This window comes from Cetorhinus maximus, chromosome 15 (assembly GCF_964194155.1).
Source record: "Cetorhinus maximus chromosome 15, sCetMax3.hap1.1, whole genome shotgun sequence".
Classification (NCBI taxonomy): Eukaryota; Metazoa; Chordata; class Chondrichthyes; order Lamniformes; family Cetorhinidae; genus Cetorhinus; species Cetorhinus maximus.
This window is the reverse complement of record NC_135893.1, coordinates 78945213-78968128: the sequence shown is the minus strand read 5'-3', so window position 1 is coordinate 78968128 and position 22916 is coordinate 78945213. Positions and strand designations below refer to the sequence as shown.

The 22916-nt window shown below is 50.6% G+C and overlaps 2 protein-coding genes across 3 annotated transcripts in view; one reads left to right on the top strand and one right to left on the bottom strand.

The window, feature by feature from the left end:
* The window catches only part of mettl22 (methyltransferase 22, Kin17 lysine), a 188672-nt gene extending 171706 nt beyond the window's left edge, over positions 1–16966 (bottom strand). The window contains exon 1 of one of the 2 annotated variants that reach the window (XM_078558699.1): positions 16837–16966. The gene's annotated coding sequence lies outside the window, so the exon portion shown is untranslated. The remainder of the gene's footprint in view (positions 1–16836) is intronic. The other variant, XM_078558700.1, reaches the window with a different exon arrangement.
* tmem114 (transmembrane protein 114) overlaps positions 1–22916 on the top strand; it is a 135175-nt gene that overhangs the window by 87083 nt on the left and 25176 nt on the right. The window lies entirely within an intron of this gene.

Genomic DNA, 22916 nt, shown 5'->3' with positions numbered 1-22916 from the left:
CTTGCAATACTCATCTCTCTCCACCTCAGGGGGATGACCTCGGCCTCTGGCAAGTTGTCTCCTGGACTGTCCCTGCCACCTTGTGGTGCAGTAATTGGCTGGATTGGATTTGTCCTACTTTCTGTGGGCAGGACATATCTGGACAGTTTCCCACATTGTCAGGATAGATGCCTGTGTTGTAGCTGTGCATGAAACAGCTTGGCTAAGGCATGTGCGTCCATTTTGGAGGGGAGAGCAGGGTTGGGTGTTGGAGGGGGGTGGAGTGGTTTGATTGTTCTCCTTTGATAGAACTCACTTAATTTTCTTCCACTAAAATCAACGAAGCAAAAATTACCTGTTATTCCATTCTGCACCTTGGATGTATGTCAGACATTGGCCACATTGTTCCAAACCCACTATTCTGTTTCCTGTGACATACTGTAATTATTTTATTATAAAATACTCTACTGGAAGATGGGGGAACACAGTGGCCTAACATTGGTGTCCATTGCCAGTATCACCATTGCAGAGAATTCTGTGCCAATACTTTTATCCAATGAATGAACCTGCCTGAGTAATAGATCTGGTAATAGATAAATCTCCAGAAACTAATGGTTTTCACCTCACGTTATCAAAAGAGAAGTATAGATCTGTCAGTTGGACATCAATTATGTGGCAAGTGACTGCAATCTATTATCAGAGTGAAAATTCACCTTGGGCTGTAGCAAAGAGTGGGCAGTTTTCCATCAACCACTTGTTCTATGCTCTAGCCTATATTCAGCTCTATTGAAGTCAATGGCATTGAATATGAGGCAGGGTGTAATGTGGGTGGCCAATGCGACACTGCCCAAGATGAATTTTTATCCCACCGAGGAACTTGAACAAGCACAAGGTTATCAAAGGGAATCAGCATGGATTTGTGAAGGGTGGGTCATGTCTGACTGACTTAGTTGAATTTTTTGAGGAGGTTACTAACATTGCGGGTAGGGATGTTGTCAATATGGACTTCGGGTAGGTACTATATAATGTTTCCCACAGGAGATTATTAACCAAATGGAAGCGTATGAAATTGAAGGTAAGCATGCAGCAGAGTCAGTAATCGGTTGGGAGGTAGGAGACAGAAGCTGAGATTTTATGTTCCTGCCCATAGTAGGAGTTGCCGCGGGTTAGACTGGAAAATCCCGGTGAGATTGGGAATAAAGGATTTATTCTTTGACTGGCAGCTGATGTGACAACTGATATTCTCTAGGAATCTGCACTGGGGGGCTCAGCTTTTCAGCATTTATGATAATGACTTGGATATAAAACTCTCTATTTCTTTATCTAAGTTTGCAGATGACACTAAGTTAGGATAGAGAGCAAGTTGTATGAATGGGAGGTTATAAAAGGACATAATCTAACTATGTTTTTAGGTAAAATTATGACACATTGAGTTAAATATAGGGAACTGTGAAGTCCTCCTTTTTGGTTCTGAGAAAATTGGAACATTTTCTTCCTGATAAGAGACCAGGAGCTGTGACGGAGCAACAGAACTTAAACGTTCCTTATATGTGAATCATTAAAAACAAGTACACAAGTCCAAAAAGTAAGAAAAGATAGGCTGATGGAAACTTGAATTCTTGAATAACCTTCTCAAGAAGGTTAGAATTTAAAATTGAGTAACTGAAGCTTCATTTGTACAGGGCTTCAACCAGAATCCATCTGGAATACTGTGTTCAGTCTTAGATACCAAACCTCAGGAAAGATATACCGGCCTTGGAACAGGTCCACTGCAGATTGCCCAGAATTATACCAAAGCTTAAAAGATTAAGGGCAGGATTTTCCCTTCAGCAGGCAATGCGGCAGGCAGGCCCAGGAGCAGCCACGAAACAGACTGCCGCCCGCGATCCGGCTCCGACCACGATTTCACGCTGGCGGACCAATTAAGGCCTGCCCAGCATGAATTGCGGCTCCGCACTGGCTGGGAAGGGCTGTGCGGGGGCCAGGGCCTGTCTGCCACTGGGTCCAATGGCGACACAGGTGCCAGTTTAAAAGTGGACCAGGCAGCTCCTGGAAGGCTGCCATGGAGGACATTCCCTGAGATGGACCTGAGCGCAGCTGGACATGGCAGGTTGGAGGGCAGGTCGGGTGGTCACTTGGCCGCCTGCTTCTCTGATGAATGCCTCGCCGTCCTCCTGGAGGAGGTGACTGCCAGGAGGGGCATGCATGTTCCCAGAGATGGGAGGAGGAGGCTACTGCAGCTCACCAAGATGGCATGGGAGGAGATGGCAGCGCTGGTCAGCAACTGTGACATGGTGTGACACTCCTGGGTGCAGTGCCGGAAATGCTTCAATGACCTGCTGAGCTCAGGAAGGGTGAGTACCATGATGGCATGGGTCAGTGTGCAGATGTGTTAAGGTCTGACTCTCCCCTCATGGACCTCAGGGGTGCTAGAGTCTGGGTGCCAACTGTCAATCATGCCGGAGGTTCTCCTTAGCTGGGGTTGGCCAGGCTGCAATGGCTCTGCAGGTACAGAGTGGACTAATCAATCCTCCTCTGTTGTTTCGGAAGAAGACGGCCCACAACAATATAGAAAGGTTGTGGACTGGCAGAGGCCCCACTAGCCTCCTAATCCTTTTGTGGTATCAGCAAGATGCCCTGGAGCTTGACTGCTGGCATGGCCCACATGCAACCGGGCGTGGAGAGGCAGAGGTGCCTGATGGAGGTATGAGTGCAGTGCACAGAGGTGAGATTTTCGGCTTGTGCAACCATTCTAGTGTAATCTCTTCATTGATGTGAGCCTCGAACCTGGTGTCCCTGTTAATCATTGGAAGACGATGGCACCATGATACAGATCTCCGTTCTCTCATCAGGGTGCCTGGCATGCACAGTGACAGAGTGATGACTTTAACTAATGACGAGTCCTTCTTCTCACTTTAAGCTTTACCAGCAGGCGTTCGATCTCAGGACCCCGAAGGGCCACCCCTGGCACCGGGCGTCATTTGCACCTACGTCACACCTACTCTCTGAAGCAGGCACCAGCGCAGATACTAGCACCTCAGTGGGCATTAGAGTGGCAGTTAGTATATCAGTGCATATTGACAAGGGCACTTCACAATCGCTTGAGGTGCAGGCGGAGGCAGAGTGTGTCCTGGGCGTCGGCAGTCAGAGGACTGCTGGGGACCAGGATGATGCCCAGTCAAAGGATGATGATGAACCTCTGGAGTCGTCCATGTGCTGGAGATGCCAGATGCTGGATGTCCAGTGAGATGTGTGGGAGGATCTGGCGGAGATCCATGAGGGTATGCGTGCCATGGTCTCCATTATGTAGGAGGCCATGCGGAGTGTGAGCACTGCATTGACTGTCATGGCCAAGCGCACTGCCTCCTCCATTGAGAGTGGCGACTCTCATGGAGGGGCAGCTCCAGGGGCAGAATGAGGGGTTCCTGGGGTTGCGCTCGGACCTGCAAGCCCTCACACAGGCACTGGCCTCAGGTGGTCAGTGTCAGTGTGGGATATGGATGAGGCACCCAGTGTCCCAGCTAGGTGCCCGTCCATCAATGATGAGCAGGGAGGTCCACAGTGACCTTACGTTGGCGCATGAACTGTTGTCTTTGCGGGCTCCTCAGGGCACTTTGGATGATGGCAGCAGCTCCTCCACCTCTCTGCCAGTGACCGTGGCATCTGATGAGGCTGCAGCGACTGGGGAGATGCCAGCCCGTGGCACTGGCCGCTCCCTCCCAGGCGGTGCCAGCACAGGCTCCACTGGCCAGAGGACAACTGCCAGGGTCATCAAGGCCAACAAGACAGCAGAGTCAGCAGACTGTTTCCAATGCCGGTGCCAGCGAGGGGGGAGCACCAAGACGTAGCACTCACAAACCTAAGTTAAAGGCACCATGAGCACAAGAAGGACAGGTGATTTTATGTTCATTTTTATTAACTTTATGTATACTGGTCCAATGTTGAATACCAGAAACGTTCCTGTTAACATTGAATTGTCAGAATAACATAAATTGTGTTTTTGTCTTCATGGCCTGAGTATGCTTCACCTTTTTATTTCATTGGTGCAGGGAACGCTAGTATGTAATGCTGGACATAGGTGGCTCTGAACTTTATTGCACAAGCACTGAGTGTTCTGTGTTCAAACGAAAGGGTCCTTTCAGACATCCGTGATGGAGGAGGCAGCCCTGGCATGTGCTTGAAGCTGATCTTTGGTAGCCTAGCTGAAAGAGCATTGGATCAAGGCTTCCCTACCTCCCTGGAGGTTACAGAGGTCTGCCTCCATGCCCTCAGGGTTCTCCTCACTGTGCTCCTCTTCTGACTCAATACTGGACTCATCCTCTGTGGCCTGTGCAGCTGTGTCAAGATCTTCTTCCGCCAACGGGTCCCTCCTTGCCCGTGCCAGATTGTGGAGAGCACAGCATGCAACCACTATCAGTGACACCCGCTATGGGGGGTATTGTGGTGCTCCCCCTGAACGGTCCAGGCATCGGAAGCTCATCTTGAGAAGACTGATGGTCCGCTCTACCACCATCCTTGTGGAGCCATGACTCGTATAGTAACACTGCTTTGCCTCTGTTCTTGGATGGCGGAGTGGTGTTTTGAGCCACCTCTACAACGGATAGCCCTTGTCACCCCAGCAGCCATCCATCCAGCTGGGCTGGAGCACTGAAGAGCCTCGGTACCTGGGAGTGTTTGAGGATGTAGGTGTCGTGGGAGCTGCCTGGGTACCTTGCACAGACTTGCAGAATCTGCATCCTGTGATCACACACTATCTGCACGTTCATGGAGTGGAAGCCCTTCCTGTTGACGAAGGCATCGGGCTCACCTGCTGGCACCTTGATGGCCACATGTGTACAGTCTATTGCACCCTGGACACGGGGGAATCCAGCAACACCTGCAAAGCCTCTGGCTCACTCAGCCTGGCTGGCCTCATCTGTACGGTAAAGAATAAAGGTCAGTACCCACCTGAACAGAGCTTTTATCACCAGCTTGACGCAACCGCAGACAGCTGATTGGGCGATTCTACACAGATCCCCCACTGACCCCTGGAAAAAGCCGGAGGCAGAGAAGTTGAGGACCACTGTGACCTTCAGAGCCATTGGCATGGGGTGTCCGCCCACACAGTCGGAGGTGATCTCAGGCCCAATCATCTGGCAAATGGAGGTCATGGTCCCCTTTGAGAGGCGGAGTCTCCTTCAGCATTGCACCTCAGACATTTTGAGGTAGCTGCTTCGCTGCCTGTAAACCCTGGCAACAGGATAGTGGCGTCTTCTGTGGCCCCTTCCGCTGGACTATCTGCTGGGCCTACGCCCCTAGTGCCTGCACCTCTTCTTCCACAGGCCCCTCCACTGGAATCTACATAGGGACACCTGGCCTCCTCCACCTTCCGCCCCTCTCTTCCTCAGAGGAGGAGGTGCCTCTAGCGGAGACCACAATCCCCATTACCAGGGTAAGGGGAGGCTGTCTGATACCTGGAATGGTCCACACGGTCTGAAACCTCAGGGGGCCTGGCAGACTGCAATGAGTCCTGAAATGATGCATGGAAATGCTAAGAATGAAGCCCCGAACAGAGATGAAGCTGCCAAGTGCCAATAAGCAACCAGCTGTAAACTATCTCCAAAACTCCTCACTATTCACACTGGCAATGCTGCTGAACCCTCTTTATCCCGCCCTTGGATGAGGTTTGTGAAAATGCCGGCTAGCCACCTGCCTGTTTTGTCCGTGCGACGAGTAGATAATCGCACGGGGAAGGTAAAATCACAGTCAATTGGATTGTTAAGGGCCTTAAGTAGCCGCTTAATTAATGGCGGGCACTGCTCCAGCACCCGCATGTGCCCACCGAGCGAAATATTGCGCGATTGCTCGATGACGTTGGGATGCTCACCCATCATCGCGCACTATTTTACTCCTGTTTGGGCCGAGCGCACGCCTGCCGGCGGGACAAAATATTCTGCCTTGAGGGTGGAATTGTACCCCCCTCCCTCCCACCAGCAGGCGTTGTGGTGGGCGGGGGTGGACAATCCTGTGGGACCATGAAAAATCAGTTTCCCGACAGTGGGATTTGATGACACGAACTTGCAGTCCCAACCGTTGTGGCGGGATAATGGTGTGTGGCCAATCCCATTGATGGGATCCAAATTATCCCTGACTGGAAATTCTCCTTCCCCCTTGTCCAATCATTTCCCCCCTCCCCCTGCTGTTGGGATATCCGCGGTGACCTGGAACACGTCCGGATCAACATGGCGTGCACTTGTTGGTTTGGAGGCTTGGGACAGATATCGGACACTGGAAAAGATGGAGGACTCTAAAGCTGGTGGTTTCTTGAGCACCACGTGGACCATCTATTAGGTAGGCCATCGCTCGGGTGGACTCTCCAGCAGGTGTGTGGCAGCATGAGGTTGTGTGGCACAGCAATGGTCTTCCTGTTGTGGGGGCAAGACGGGGAGGAGAGGGAAGAAGAGGTGGGGCAGGTGCAGAGGCCTAGAAAGGGTGGGGAATATTGGGGGTTGTAAGTGGGGGAAAGAATGAAAAGCTCCGGGGGTCTGGGATGGGTGAAGTGGTTTATGGAACGGGAGCATGGGAAGAGCTGCGGAGGAGTATGGGCAGTGGTGGGATGGGGCAGTGTGCAAGTGTGAATGGGCAGTGTGGGGGTGTGAAGTGTGTGAACAGGCAGTGGGATGGTGTGTGTGAACAGGCAGTGAAGGGGGGTGGAGGCATGTGGGGGAAGGGATCTACTCTGTCAACTGCTGAGTCCTGGGGTGGTGCAAACTGAGGGAATACGTGATATGAAGGGATGATGAGGGTTAAAGGGGGCATTGGGATCCTGTAGGGTGGGAGGGCGAGGGTCCTGCAATGGTGGGTGAAGGGGCGCTAAGGGTTGTTGGAGAGTAGACAGAAATAAGTGTGGATTCTGGGGGTCGGTAGGACCGTGGAGGGGGGCATCTCAACAGTTACTGGGGTGTGCTCCTTGGGAAGGCGGGGGACGGTAATGTTAACCTGCACTGGACAAAGGGTGATTCGTGGTGGTGGGGTGGGGAGGGTGGTGGTGGAGTGGTTCTATGTGACTGTGGTGAGGTTAAAGGTAACACCAGAAGGGTCAATGGTTATGGGTTGGCTGGGATGGGGTGGGGGTGGTGGCTGCAGGGGAAGGGAAAGGGTGTGGGCAATGGGGGTAGGGCGAAAAGTATTGGACAGCACCTCAAATGTCACTTGCACCATGGCCACTCAACTATCTTGTACCTCGTGGTGGAGATATCGAGAGGCTGGACGGGAGTTGGGTCATCGGGTGGGCGGTGCTGCAGGTTAGCTCAACTGAACAACTGAAGGGGAGCCCCAGCATGTAGTACTGCCGAAGCAAAGGCTTGGGAATCTAGGAGGGTGTGAATGGCAAAGGGGCAGCATGCACTGGAGGCTTATTGCACGTGGCTGGCAAGGGCCCTCAAAGATCGATGCCTCCCTGTGCACACATGCTTCTGGGGGGCACAGACCCAGCGTGGGTTGTCTGGCTGTATATAGTGGGTGAGCACAGGCTTACCGACTGGGAAACACAGACCTTCTAAAAATACAAGTGACTATTTATTTACAAAATTGAACAATGATCGGTAAACCCTTGCAACCACATGTGAAATCAGCACTTCTTAATTTTTCTTTGCCTGCCACTGCGTCTAGGTGCTATCCCGACATTTGCAGCAGGGGTGGAGGCAGCCTGCTGACCACTATGCCCTGTTGACCTTGACTTTGGCGGGCATATTCGAGGCCTGGAGGGCCCTGGCTTACTTTGGGTCTCCTGCTCTGGTGCAGGTGCACCCTCTGCGGGTAGAGGCTGAAGCTGATGGGGGTCACAGACAAAAGGGGATTTCAAAGGGCCGCACAACCTCCAAGAGCCCTGAGTGGAGCCCCAGGGAGTTTAACTGCTGCTTCTCTTCCCTTTGGGTGTCTGAGGGCCCCTCCCTGACTCCGAGGACGAAGGGCACCTGGATGGAGGTTGAGGTGCCCTATTACCCTCTTACGTAGCCACTGCGAAACTCCACCCATGGATACTGCAATGGAGTGTTGCTCTGCACACATCTCCATCAGAAACTGGGCATTCTGTTGGACAGGGGTCTCCATGGCATCTGCCACCCTCCCCATATAGACCTCAAAGCGCACGCGTGTCGATATAACTTCAGACAGCAGGCGGACAGACGCCTGTGCCTCACGTGCCACTCTGTTGAATGCCTCCAACACCTCTGCTTGATGTTCCCCCACCTCTTGCTGCATCTCAAGCATCTTGTCCAGGACCACTCCCAGAGGCTATCAATCATCGGACTAGGACTTTGCAGGGGCCTCTTCCCCAGCAATCCCAAGTGCCAGTGAGCTTGGCTACCCCTGCCTCCTCCTGCTGTGGAAATGTGTCTGTGGTGACTGCCAGAATGCGAGACCCTGCCTGAACTAGTTCTTGTACCCACCGAGGTGTGTCTCTGGGCTGGTGGAGGGTGCAGATGGCTGCTGTGGCTCTACAGGTGCAATCTCGTCATCGTAATCTCATCATCCTCACTCCTCTGCGGCTGGAGCTGCTGGTGGAGTCAGGTTCGGGGACTGGCTTTACCTTGTCCCTGCTGGCACCTGCAATTGCGAGAGAGAGTGAGTGACTACATGGATGCCTCCAACAAGGCACCACACATGACCCTTGGGTTTCTAGGTAGAGTCATTAAACATTGTTCCTTACTGGATGGAGGCCGGACACTTAACTCACCATCTCCACATACCTGGTCCTGATCCTTCCCTGCCAGTTCGACAGCCCTATCTTCGTATGGCGTGAACTGCCTGAGTTAGCCATGCCCCCTCCCGTCTCCCCTCTCTCGCACTTGTGCAGGTCAAGTTGGTGCACAACAAGGAGAGAAGATGGTTTGAGAGCACTTGGGATGCAGGTGGCGTATACACGCTGCCAGTCGACAGCAGTAACCCACTGGCTCCTTTATGTCATGTCATGTGAAAGATGTACGACAGTTAGTCCACTGGGGTTCTTTGGCAGCACCCTCCAGAGTGGTGAGCTCATTCAAATAGAAGGATAAGGCACGAGGAGGCATGGCATCAGCTGTGTTTGCTGGTGCCCTCTACGTCAGACCACCACCTACCCCCTTCATCCCAGTTACCACTGCGAGGGGAATTTGAGCAGTAGAGGGTTCACCTACCCTGGTGCTGCAGATGAGGTTGTTCATCCTTTTCCTGCACTGCAGGGCTGTCCTCTGGTGTATTGTTCGCTTTCACCACTCTGGCAACTGCCTCCCATGGTGCGAGTCGGGTGGGCCTCCTCCTTCCATTGTATTCAGCAGGACTTCCATGGATGCATCACTGAGTCTTTGTGCCAATGCTGCCAGGGTTTTCCCTGAGCCATTTCCTGGACCGTAGTTTAGAGTGAGATAGAGCTGCAGCTGTCTGGGTTCCTTTTAAATATAGTGCCCGGATATGATGGTGGGATGCAGGCCTGTCCCGCCACCAATAAGGTTGGGAAGACCCCCCCGCTGCATAATTAATGAGCCCAGCATTATGGGATTTGGCTTGATTTCCCGCTGGGCTCGGTGTAGGGAAATACTCCCGCTTCCAGCCCCTGCCATGGGACTGAGGCCCGGAGTGGAAAATCCCAGCCTAAATTACTGGGAGAGGCTGCCTAAACATGGCTTGTACTCCCTTCAATATGGAAGCTTAAAAGCTGATCTAATTGAGGTGTTCAGAATGAAAGTGGGATCTGATAGGGGAGGTACAGCGAAACTATTTCCTCCAGAACAAGGTGGCATAATCTTAAAATTAAACCTAGGCAATTTAGCAGGGGAGGGGTGTGATGTCATATTTCGACCATTGAATACCACAGATATCAGGAAGGTCCTACAAAGAACAAGCAATGGGCCTGGCAGATTACTGTCCAAACGGTGAAGATGAAAGTCCACCCCCAGGTTAGGTTCAGTCGTGATGTTGCTTGTTGCCAACTCATCTGCTGACACTTTGTTTTTACTGACATAAATGTGCATTTGGGCATTGTACGAGTGTGCTGGTATCACCTGATAGAAAGGACAAACATCATGGCTGGGATTTCCCGGCCCCGGCAAGGCCGCCCCAGCCAGAAATCCATTGACTTGTGGCGGGACCGGAAGATCCCGGCAGCGGGCGGGTGCGGAAAATCCCGCCCCATGAGTCAACGCCTTCACAAAAATAAGCAAGAAGATTGCAAAAAAAAAATCAAATCTCTTTAGTGCAAGTTGAAAAATAAACTGATAGCTCAGTCATGCAAATTAAATAAACCGAGCAGTCAAACCCCTATTAATAGGATAATAAAATTAATATTTAAAAAAATACTGGAGGTCCTCTGAAGTTTGAGAGATGAAAGTTCAGCTGCCTTGGTAGCAGGGAGAAAGTAGATTTGAGTGGGAGATTTCAAAAAAGTCCTTGGCAATTATTTTTGAAAAGTAAAAGGATCAACTCTTGTCAACCTAATTTTAAAACTTTTAGTTTGATTTGACAATGTTCCTTTCAGTTCACAATTTTGACTTTTTTTTGTGATAATCATGAATTCATTTTGTTTTGTGTGCCATGGCCATGCACACTCTGAATTGAAATATGACTCACTCTGCCCACTAAACTGCAACTAAAGAACTTTGTTCTCTTGCATGACTAGATTGGGTTCAGATTCAAGGACTGAAGAGGAAGCGCAATCTTCAAAGAATCTTTCCTCGAATTAAGATGAAAATGACTTGAAGGTTGCAAGCTGACAATAATACTAGGAGCTACATTTTGTTTACAATTGATGTAATCTTGCCTAACCAATGATTATTATGGGCCTGATATAATGCCCATAGCTCCAGGGAGAGATCATTGGCATCACCTGTAAAATGGTGGTGATCTGAGAGTTACTGTACTGACTTCAGATGCAACTTCTTCTGCCTCTCACAAGGCAACTGGTGCACATGGCGCGGATGGGGACACTCAAAGCTGGGATTTCCTGCTCTTATTCCTCAAATAGGACCTGGTGTTTGATTGGCAGCCAGAATGCCAATGAGTGGAGATCTACCTGCTTCCACAAGGATATGTGTGGGCCCGATTGATGACTGGCATGGATCCTTGAAAGAACTATTTTGTCTAGTTAGATTGGAGCTTTTGCAGGGGTCAGAGCAAGGGTGAATGTTTAGCCCTGGACAACCACAACCTACTCCCATCATGGTGCAAGTGAGACTAAGAGATGTGCCTGAAGTGGTGTTTGTACTTACCTGCTAATCCCACAAGCTCTAAAGCAGTTAAAACTCAGAACATCAGCAGGCAAAGTTCCAGCTAACTGCTGGGATGGCATACTGATGAATTGTAGGGTCTCTTTTTGTAGATACCTCATATTTGCCAAAAGAAAATGGCAGTTTGTCATATGAACAGGTTTGAATTAATATTTAACATATTGCTATAGCAGGTTTCTACTTTTAGCTAAAGTTGACCGTGCATGTTGAGTTTTTAAAATTTCATGTGGCAGTTGCTGACAGATTTATTATTCATTTATGGGATGTGGGCTTCACTGGCTGGGCCAGCATTTATTTCCCATCCCTAATTGCCCTTGAGAAGGTGTTGGTGAGCTGCCTTCTTGAACCACTGCAGTCCACGTGGTGTAGGTACACCCACAGTGCTGTTAGGGAGTTCCAGGATTTTGACCCAGCATTGAAGGAACAGCGATATATTTCCAAGTCAGGATGGTGAATGGCTTGGAGGGAAACTCCCAGGTGGTGGTGTTCCCACGTGCCTGCTGCCCTTGCCCTTTTAGATGGTAGTGGTCATGGGTTTGGGAGGTGCTGCCGAAGGAGCCTTGGTGAGTTTCTGCAGTGCATCTTGGAGATCGTACACACCAATACCTTTGTTAGGTAGTGGAGGGAGTGAATGTTTGAGAAAGGGGTGCCAATCAAGCAGGCGGCTTTGGCCTCGATGTTGTCAAGCTTCTTGAGTGTTAATGGAGCTGCACTTACTCAGGCAAGTGGTGAGTATTTCATCACACTCCTGACTTGTGCCTTGCAGATGGGTGGATAGGCTTTGGGGAGTCAGGAGGTGAGTTACTCACCACAGGATTCCTAGCCTCTGACCTGCTCTTGTAGCCACAGTATTTATATGGGTAGTTCAGTTCAGTTTATGGTTAATGGTAACCCCCAGGACGTTGATAGTGCAATCTGATAATACTATAGCAAAGTAAACAGGGCAAGCAACTGTATATCTCCTTAACCAGTCAGTTTGTAAGTGTAGAGTGGGTGATTACAATGTCAAATCAGGTACAGGAAGAGGAAATGAAAAATTGGATTAAGAGAAAGAAAAAAAAGAGACAGAAACGTTAAAAAAAGTAAATATGCAAAATTAAAAAAGAGGTGCTGGAAAATCTCAGTAGGTCTGGCAGCATCTGTGCAGGGAGGAACAGAGTGATGTTTTGAGTCCAATAGGACTTCTTTGGAGCTCAAAGAAGAAACTCTCAAAACGTTAACTCTGTTTCTCTCTCCACAGATGCTGTCAGACTTGAGTTTTTCCAACATCTTGCTTTTATTTCAGGGGCAGAATTTTTCTCTCATCGGGCCTGCGGCGTCCAACCCAAACAAGCGTAAAATGATGTGCGATGACGTCGCGTGAGCATCCCGACGTCATTGCGCGCTTGCGCAATATTTCGGTCGGTGGGCGTGTGCGGGAGTCGGCAGCGCACTTGCTGACAATTAAACGGCCTGTTAAGGCCCTTAATCAATTAATTGAGTGGAATTTTTCACTGCCCGAAATAAGGAGGGAGAAGATTAAATATGAGGGTAAACTAGCCAGTAATATAAAAGAAGATTGCAAGAGTTTTTTTTTTAGATACATAAAGGGTAAGAGAGAGGCAAAAGTGGACATTGGGCCACTGGAAAATGACGCTGGAGAAGTAGGAGTGGGGAACAAAGAAATGGCGGAGGAACTGAATAGGTACTTTGCGTCAGTCTTCACGGTGGAAGACACAAGTAACATCCCCAAAGTTCGAGAGAGTCGGGGGGCACAGGTGAGTATGGTGGCCATTACCAAGGAGAAGGTGCTAGGAAAACTGAAAGGTCTGAAGGTGGATAAATCACCTGGACCAGATGGATTACACCCCAGAGTTCTGAAGGAGATAGCTGAAGAGATAGTGGAGACGTTAGTGGTGATCTTTCAGGAATCACTGGAGTCAGGGAGGGTCCCAGAGGACTGGAAAATCGCTAATGTAACCCCCCTGTTTAAGAAGGGAGTGAGGCAAAAGACGGGAAATTACAGGCCGATTAGCCTGACCTTGGTCGTTGGTAAGATTTTAGAGTCCATTATTAAGGATGAGATTTCAGAATACTTGGAAGTGCATGGTAAAATCGAGCAAAGTCAGCATGGTTTCATCAAGGGGAGGTCATGCCTGACAAATCTGTTAGAATTCTTTGAGGAGGTAACGAGTAGGTTAGACAAAGGAGAGCCAAGTGATGCTATCTACTTGGACTTCCAGAAGGCCTTTGACAAGGTACCGCACAGGAGGCTGCTCAGTAAGATAAGAGCCCATGGTGTTAGAGGCAAGGTACTAGCATGGATAGAAGATTGGCTGTCGGGCAGGAGGCAGAGAGTGGGAATAAGGGGGTCCTTCTCAGGATGGCGGCCGGTGACTAGTGGAGTTCCGCAGGGGTCAGTGTTGGGACCACAACTTTTCACTTTATACATTAATGATCTAGATGAAGGAATTGAGGGCATCCTGGCTAAGTTTGCAGATGATACAAAGATAAGTGGAGGGACAGGTAGTATTGAGGAGGCGGCAAGGCTGTAGAAGGATTTGGACAGGTTAGGAGAATGGGCAAAGAAGTGGCAGATGGAATACAACATGGGGAAGTGTGAGGTCATGTAGGAAGAATAGAGGCATAGACTATTTTCTAAATGGGGAGAGAATTCAGAAATCTGAAGTGCAAAGGGACTTGGGAGTCCTAGTCCAGGATTCTCTTAAGGTTAACTTGCAGGTTGAGTCGGTAGTTAGGAAGGCAAATGCAATGTTGCCATTTATTTCGAGAGGACTAGAATATAAAAGCAGGGATGTGCTGCTGAGGCTTTATAAGGCTCTGGTCAGACCACATATAGAATATTGTGAGCAATTTTGGGCCCCGTATCTCAGGAAGGATGTGCTGGTCCTGGAGAGGGTCCAGAGGAGGTTCACGAGAACGATCCCAGGAATGAAAAGCTTAACATATGAGGAACGTTTGAAGACTTTGGGTTTATACTCGATGGAGTTTAGAAGGATGAGGGGGGATCTGATTGAAACTTACAGAATACTGAAAGGCCTGGATAGAGTGGACGTGGGGAGGATGTTTCCATTAGTAGGAGAGACTAGGACCCGAGAACACAGCCTCAGAGTAAAGGGAAGACCTTTTAGAACAGAGATGAGGAGAAACTTCTTTAGCCAGAGAGTGGTGAATCTATGGAATTCATTGCCACAGAAGGCTGTGGAGGCCAGGTCATTGAGTGTATTTAAGACCGAGATAGATAGGTTCTTGTTTGGTAAGGGGATCAAAGGTTATGGGGAGAATGGGGTTGAGAAACTTATCAGCCATGATTGAATGGCGGAGCAGACTCGATGGGCCGAATGGCCTAATTTCTGCTCCTATGTCTTATGGGTGGGCAAAAAGGCCAAGCGACCTTGGCATTTTTGGCAAAACCTCATCCATGAGCAGGATGAGGTTTCAACCAGTGATTAAAAAAAAATTATAACTTTTTGCACTCCTATTTAACATGTCCCTGCTCATGTGGCAGTCACATGAGGGGACATTTTCATGATTTCAAATATCTTTATTTTTATGGATAAAAATCTTCAGCCCCCTGAGACAGTTCTGTGCTTCAGGGGGCTTTCATTGTGCGCACCCACGAACTTCCGCGCTTGCCCTCCACCTGTCCCCACCCCAGCAGCACTGAGCGCTGCAGCGTGCCTGTCATGTGAAATCGCGGTTGGGGCCCGATTGCAGGCAGGTTCGGCTTTGCCCGCCCGCCGTACCCATCAAGAGCAAAATTCTGCCCCAGATCTCCAGCATCCACAGTATTTTGCTTTTATTCTGCAAATTTTTAAATACATCTTTAAAATCTGCAATGACAATTAAAACCTGAAGGAATGAGACTTCACATTTGTAATAGTTAATTTTCAGAAGAGAGGCTGATTGACAGTCATTAATACTTATCACAAATATCCCCATCCTCAAAAAATGGGGGAGCCCTACAAATCAGTACAAAAAACAAGGCTGAAGCATTTGCAACAATCTTCAGCCAGAAATGCCAAGTGGACGTGAACTTGGCTTCCTTCTGAGGTCCCCAGCAACACAGATGCCAGTCTTCAGCCAATTTAATTCACTCCGTGTGATAAAGAAATGGCTGAAGGCCAGGTCAGCAGCTGGGAATTCTGCAGCGAGTAACTCACCTCCTGACTCTGCAAAGCCTGTCCACCACTTACAAGGCACAAGTCAGGAGTGTGATGGAACACTTTCCACTTGCCTGGATGAGTGCAGCTCCAACAACACTATAGAAGCTTGACTCCATCCAGGACAAAGCAGCCTGCTGGATTGGCATCCCATCCACCACCTTCAACATTCACTCCCTCCGCCACGGATACACGGTGGCAACAAGTGTGTACCATCTACAAGATGCACTGCAGCTTTTCACCAATGCTCCTTCGTCAGCACCTTCCAAACAGTGACCTCTACCACCTAGAAGGACGAAGGTAGCAGACACATGGGAACATCACCACTTGCAAGTTCCCCTCCAAGCCACACGCCATCCTGACTTGAAATGATATCTCTGTTCCTTCACTGTTGCTGGGTCAAAATCCTGGAGGTCCCTTCCTAACAGCACTGTGGGTGTACCTATGTCACATGGATTGCAGCGGTTCAAGAAGGCAGCTCACCACCACCCCCTCAAGGGCAATTAGGGATGGGCAATAAATGCTGACGTTGCCAGTGACGCCCACATCCCGTGAAAGAAGAAGAAAAAGGATACTTGGAGTTGAAATGACGGCTTAATTTTCTGTGGGGAGTTTAGCTTGTATCTATCGTGCAAGTACAGAAACTTCATGCCACTCAATGAATTTCAATGGTGAGACAGTGAGAAACTCTTTCCGCATAGCTAATGGTGGAGCAGCACAACTGGAATTGCAACTTAAGATATACATGAATCTGCCCTTTGCTTGAACTTGCTGTACAATTTGCATCTAAACACTGGTGAGCGACATTAGCTTCACCATTATGTTGAATGCACATTCTAGACCAATGTCTCACAATAGTTACATCCCTCTATTGGGATGTAAAGCCTTGTTTTAAACTGCTGAAATTACCTTTAACCACCAGACCACCGTGTCCCATTGGTGGTAGTTGGGTGGAAAAATATTCAAAACATTATCTTTCCTAACCTTTCATCTATCGCAATTTTGACTTGAGATTACAGTGTGCAAGTGTTAGAGCAAGCATAAAAAAAATTCCCTTTTCTGCTACATCAAAAGAAATGCAATCATGTTTATTTTAAAATCGGTTAACACTGCTTAAAATAGAGGGAAAAATAGCTTTGTATGAATATATTCAGCACTTGTTATTTCAAAGCCTTGAGAGACCAAGCCTGAAGCTTTTAGTTTTATTATTTGCTCAGGTAAAGGTTTGTAATTATATCCCAGTCCAGTGCATTTGTGCTATCTGTGGGTGAATAACTCGTATCAAGAAGACATTTTCCCACAGGATTTGTCTTACGTGGCATCTGAAGAAGCTTATGTAGAAAAATCAATTAATTTCCATTATTTGGAGTACAAGCCATTTATTTTGCTTAATCTAAGTTTTAAAAAAATATCCCTTTCATGGCAATGCGATTTATGGACGGGATTTTTTTTACCTTGGTCAGGCGCGGCGGGTAGGCCCCGGAGCGGTCGCAGAACCAATCACCGCCCGCGATCAGGCCCTGATCGCAAATTCACGCTGGCTGGACAATTAACGGCCAGCCTGCCCGAATCACACGCTGCATCGCGGAGCACCACGGGGGCTGGGGGCGGGGCCGGGAGGAGGGCGCGCGCGGAAGGTTGCGCGTGTCGGCGGGCGCGCGTGGAAGTTTGCGCGTGCGCGAGTGAGCGCACGCTGAAAGCTCCCTGAAAGCACAGAGCTGCCTCAAGCAACTGAAGATTTTTAAGAACATAAATAAAGAGTTGAAAAATGTTAAAAAAAAACATGCCCCTCATGTGACTCTGTCTATAAATGAGATTCAAACATCATTTTATTTTTAATTCCTGTTGGAAACCTCATCGCACCTGGGGATGAGGTTTCATAAAAAATCCAAAGGCCACCTGACCGATTTGCCTGCCCGTCAACTGCAAGGTTGGATGGGCAACGACAAAAGTGCGTTTAATTATTACTTTAATGGCCTTAATAGGCCTGTTAATTGTCAGCGGGCGCACTGCCGACTCCCACGCCTGCCCACCGACCGAAATATCACGCGAGCGCGGGATGACATCGGAATGCTCGCCTGACGTCATCGCGCGTCATTTTATGCTCGAGTGGTTCTGGCACGTGCCTGCCCACTCAGCGAGAAATCCTGCCCTATGTTACTTGTTTTGCCCTTGCATCAATTACAGTTAAGGAAATGGTATTAATACAGGTGCTGTTTCCAACAACATTGGCTAAACAATGTAATAATGCAGCTCAGATAAAGTGAGGCTGTTGAATCATCTATCACAGGTACGTACTCCATTTCTTGGTCTGATATTCAAAATTACCTTGCTGTTCAAACCAGCCTTGAGCTACTTCAAACAATGAAAATAGAAGTCATGTCAATCAGCAAATGGAGCAACAGGAAATACTGAAGAGAAATTATCCTGAAATTCTAAGATAATTGAAGTCATGAAGACAATTAATTTAAAGTGATTCACCCATTGTATCTAGAGCTTTGCTTTAATTAGTCCAAGATGAAATAGAGTGTTCACCTCAGACTGCAGGGGGTTTATCTGCCTATAAAACCACATGGAGATGATAGCCCCAAGTGGGTATTTTGGACTAGTTCTAGGAAAACAAGTCCACTTTTACAACAACATTTGCTATGGTGGGAAATAACTGATATAGTGTATGTGCCAGAGACTTGGCTGAGAGCCTTGATTACTAGTTGGATAAAAAGGGGATTTTGTTGACCTATGGCAGGAGCTCTGTGTTGAAAACTTAGGGTAGGCTACATTGAATGTTGCAATAGTTGTTCCTTCCTCTAATATAAATAGGCCACTAACACAGGTTAAGAAGGTCACTCACAAGTGAAAGCACAAGTGCCCAGAGGAAGACTGCCAACAAGAGTTGATGCACTCTCATAAATTTCTCATGGTGATCTCTCAGGCGAAGTAGTATAAGGTAAGTTAATACTAATACTAATAGTAAGTTAATAGTAATTTTTGTACCCATTTCTGATGGGCCCATCAACTGTGATTAAAAACAGAAGCCGAATATTCCAGAATCCTCTGGGAGCTATCAATTGAAGCATTGTGCAAAGCCATTATCCTTTTGCACCTACTTTTTAATTGTGTCTAAGCTGCATGGTATAGTTGTTTCGGAGGTGAAGACACCACCCAAAGATACAGCAAACATCCAGACTCTTAGATGGTTTCCCTGTGGGATCAGCAGCTGTTGGCACAAATGGCAGTTCTGTTTCCCTAACAGGCACGCACCAGCTTCTTTCTCCTTCAAATAAAGTGTACACTGTGGCCAGCTGCACAATGAAGGCATCATGATTGCTTGTTAGATAATGGCCATTGACGTATGCACAGTATTCAGGCACAGACTGAAATTTTACAGGCTTGGCTGGCGTCCTGCTGCTGGAGTGGAAAGCAGGAGGCAACCCCATTTAAGCTGGTGGTGGGACCCAGGGAAGCACATTCCCAGCCCAATCAGAGGCCTGGCAGCTTAGCAACACCAGCAGTGTCATTGCAGTGGCCAGCAGTGAGACTGCAGCTGGGAAGGGGGCATCTCAATGGCTGAAGAGCGTTAAATGAGGCTGATGAGGCGTGGGTGGGGGGGGGGGGGGGGGGGTGGGTTGGGGTGGGGGGTGGGTGGGGTGGGGGGGGGGTGGGTGGGGTGGGGGTGGGGTGGGGGGGGTGGGTGGGTTGGGGTGGGGGTGGGGTGGGTTGGGGTGGGGGTGGGGTGGGTTGGGGTGGGGGTGGGGTGGGGTGGGGGGTGGGTGGGGTGGGGTGGGGGGTGGGTGGGTTGGGGTGGGGGTGGGGTGGGTTGGGGTGGGGGTGGGGTGGGTTGGGGTGGGGGTGGGGTGGGGTGGGGGTGGGGTGGGGGGGGGTGGGGGGGGTGGGTTGGGGTGGGGTGGGTGGGTTGGGGTGGGGGGTGGGTGGGTGGGGTGGGGGGGGTGGGTGGGTTGGGGTGGGGGGTGGGTGGGTGGGGTGGGGGGTGGGGTGGGGTGGGGGGGGGGGTGTGGTGGGTGGGTTGGGGGGGGGGGGTGGGTTGGGGGGGGGGGTGGGTTGGGGGGGGGGTGGGTGGGTTGGGGTGGGGGGGGGGTGGGGTGGGGGGGGGGTGGGTGGGTTGGGGGGGGGTGAGTGGGTTGGGGGGGGTGGGGGGGGGGTGGGGGTTTGTGGGGGGTGGGGGGGTGGGGGGGTTGGGGGGGTGGGGGTGGTGGTGGGGGGGGGTGGGGGTGGTGGTGGGGGGGGGGTGGGGGTGGTGGTGGGGGGGGGGTGGTGGTGAGGGGGGGGGGTGAGGGGGGTGGTGAGGGGTGGTGGTGGGGGGGGGGTGGCGGGTTTGGGTGGGGGTGGGGGGGGGTGGGTGGGGGGTGGGGGGGGGTGGGGGGTTTGGGTGGGGGTGGGTGGGGGTGGGGGGTGGGGGTGGGGGTGGGGGGGGTGGGGGGTTTGGGTGGGGGTGGGGGGTTTGGGTGGGGGTGGGGGGGGGGGGGGGGGGGGGGTGGGGGTTTGGGTGGGGGTGGGGGGGGGTGGGTGGGGGTGGGGGGGTGGGGTGGGGGGTTTGGGGGGGGTTTGGGTGGGGGTGGGTGGGGGGTGGGGGTGGGGGTGGGGGGGGTGGGGGGTTTGGGTGGGGGTGGGGGGGGGTGGGGGGTTTGGGTGGGGGTGGGGGGGGGTGGGGGGGGTGGGGGGTTTGGGTGGGGGTGGGGGGGGTGGGTGGGGGGGGTGGGGTGGGGGGTTTGGGGGGGGTTTGGGGGGGGGAGGGGTGGGGGGTTTGGGGGGGGTTTGGGGGGGGTGGGGGGGGTGGGGGTTGTGGGGAGGTGGGAGTTGTGGGGGGGGGTGGGGGTTGTGGGGGGGGTTGTGGGGGGGGGTGGGGGGGTGGGGGGGGTGGGGGTTGTGGGGGGGGGTGGGGGTTGTGGGGGGGGTGGGGGGTGGGGGGGGGTGGGGGTTGTGGTGGGGGGTGGGGGGGGGTTGTGGTGGGGGGGTGGGGGGGGGTGGTTGGGGGGGTGGGGGCGGGGGTTTGGGGGTTGTTGGGGGGGTGGGGGCGGGGGGTTGGGGGGTGGGGTGGGGGGGGGGTGTTGTGGTGGGGGGGTGGGGGGGGGTGGTTGGGGGGGTGGGGGCGGGGGTTTGGGGGGGTTGTTGGGGGGGGGGTGGGGGCGGGGGGTTGGGGGGTGGGGTGGGGGGGGTGTGGGGGGGGTGGGGGTGGGGGGTGGTAGGGGGGGTAGGGTGGGGGGGTAGGGTTTGGGGGGTTGGGGGGGGTTGGTCGGGGAGGTGGGGGCGGGGGTTTGGGGGGGTTGGGGGGGTGGGGGCGGGGTGGGTGGGGGGGGTTGGGGGAGGTGGGGGCAGGGGTTTGGGGGGGTTGGGGAGGTGGGGGCAGGGGTTTGGGGGGGTTGGGGAGGTGGGGGCGGGGGTTTGGGGGGGTTGGGGAGGTGGGGGCGGGGGTTTGGGGGGTTGGGGGGGGTGGGGGCGGGGTGGGTTGGGGGGGTGGGGGCGGGGTGGGGTGTTGGGGGTGTTGGGGGGGTTGGGGGGGGGGTGCGGGGTGGTTATTCTCGGTATTCGGGGCTGACCATTATCTTTTGGGATGGTGGGAAGGGGATGGAGTGGGGTGAGCTAGACCCCTGTGGGTCATCAAGTGCCCAAAAAAGGAAGACCCCCACCCCCTCAGAACTCACTTGGAGGCCACCAGGTTTCACTGTGCAATTTTCCCTTTGGCAGCCAAAATGCCTACAGGAGGTGGCCCTTAATTGGCTGGATTGAGCTCCAGATGGGCAGCCAATCTACCACCTTTCTCACTGCTGGCTAGAAGATGTGGGCATACCCCCAACGCCTTCCTAGACAATTTCTCCTGCCTCCCTGCCCGTCACCCAAGACCTGGTAAAAGCCTGGCCACAGTGACTGAGTGCAAACTCTCTCTGTTCATGGATGCTTTGTGTCTGATACAAACAGCTCTGTAGCCCACTTGGGTATTATCTACAATGCTGTACACCCCAGCACACCTAGAGAAAGCTGTGTTTCATGTCCAACTGGCCATTGGGTTCACTCAAGTCAAAGCAACTTTGGCGAAAAGCCACATAAACCCAGAAAAAGCACGTAAACAATCTGGTGGGAGACCCAGCTACAGTCACAGGACTCACGCGGATTTTTAAAAAAAGATATAATGCCACGTTGAAATGAGGCTTTGAATGCTGATGGTGCTATATTACATTTCGGCCACAAATCAGTTGATGGAAAATTGGATGCCCTGTTGCAGGAGGACCTGGTTGATTTTTAACTTGCACCCACTGTCTGCAAGTCCTACATTGCTCGTGGTGCCTCACATAATTGGTGCTGGCATTTATCTCAGAAACTGCCATTTTTGCTCTCTCTAGTAAACTTATTTTACTGATTAACAAAAAGAGAGTTACAGATATCAAGATGAGAGTTCAGTAGGTATGTTACATTTTTGCATTTAACCAAAATATAAAAGCCATTTTACAACATAGCTCACCACTGATTGCAACTTTCTATAACATGTCTGCGATCAAGCAGTGTCAAAGCAGTCTCGCAATGGTTTGAAAAAATTGAATCGCTTTGAAATTGGGAACAAGAAACTCCAATTTCTGTATCAAAACAATGTGAAAACTGCATGGCTTTGATGCAGAAACCACACGGTGACTGGCCAGCAGTTTTGTACAATGGGTTCAGTTGGAAAAAGACCTGGTTTAATGCTATTGTCACCTTATTGTGCTGCAGTTTCAATGGAGGAGAAGTTTGGATTTGGACTAATTTTTTGGACTAATTTTGGACTAAACTAATGTTGAACATAGCCTAAAATAATCTGAATTCATTCTTAAAAAAAAGTCCTAAACGAGTACACACAGAGACTGAATTGTTTTCCATTTGCCTCAGGCTTCTTCGTGTGATATTTCCTTCCAAACCCCTCAAGCACTCAGGGAATTAATATCTAAACAGCCTTCTCCAGGCAAATGCAAGTTAATAAAAAAGAATCAAGAATGTCAATTGCTGCAACAAACAATATTCTGATCAAAACATTGAGAGAAAATGAGATTCTTCACTCTATGTAATATCTCCCCATTCTTAACAAAAGTAAAATTGCTAGGAATAATATACTTATTGCATCTTACTTCTATTTATCTATTGCGTGCAATAAAATAAAACATCACTATTATAATTCTGATAATTAAGTTATTCCATTATAAAGTTTGAAAGTATCTAGGAATGAGAAAAAGCTATCGACTATACCTCATTATTCACATCAACGTTCTGGACCTGAATAAAAAGGTTTATTTCCTTACGGCTTTCGTGCCTATCTTCCATCTGTTAGGAACTGGAGTAGGCCATTCAACCCTTCAAGCCTGCTCTACCATTTAATTAAATAATGGCAGATTCTTTTTACTTTCTTTATGGGCCAGAAGTGTTCCTCTGGGCGCACACGGAAACTTTGGGCCTTTCCTGCCTTCGGAGAGCATTTACTTTGTGCTGGGGACCATTGAGACCTCATGCTGCCCAATCAAAACAGCTGGATGGCTGCTTCCTGCTGACATCC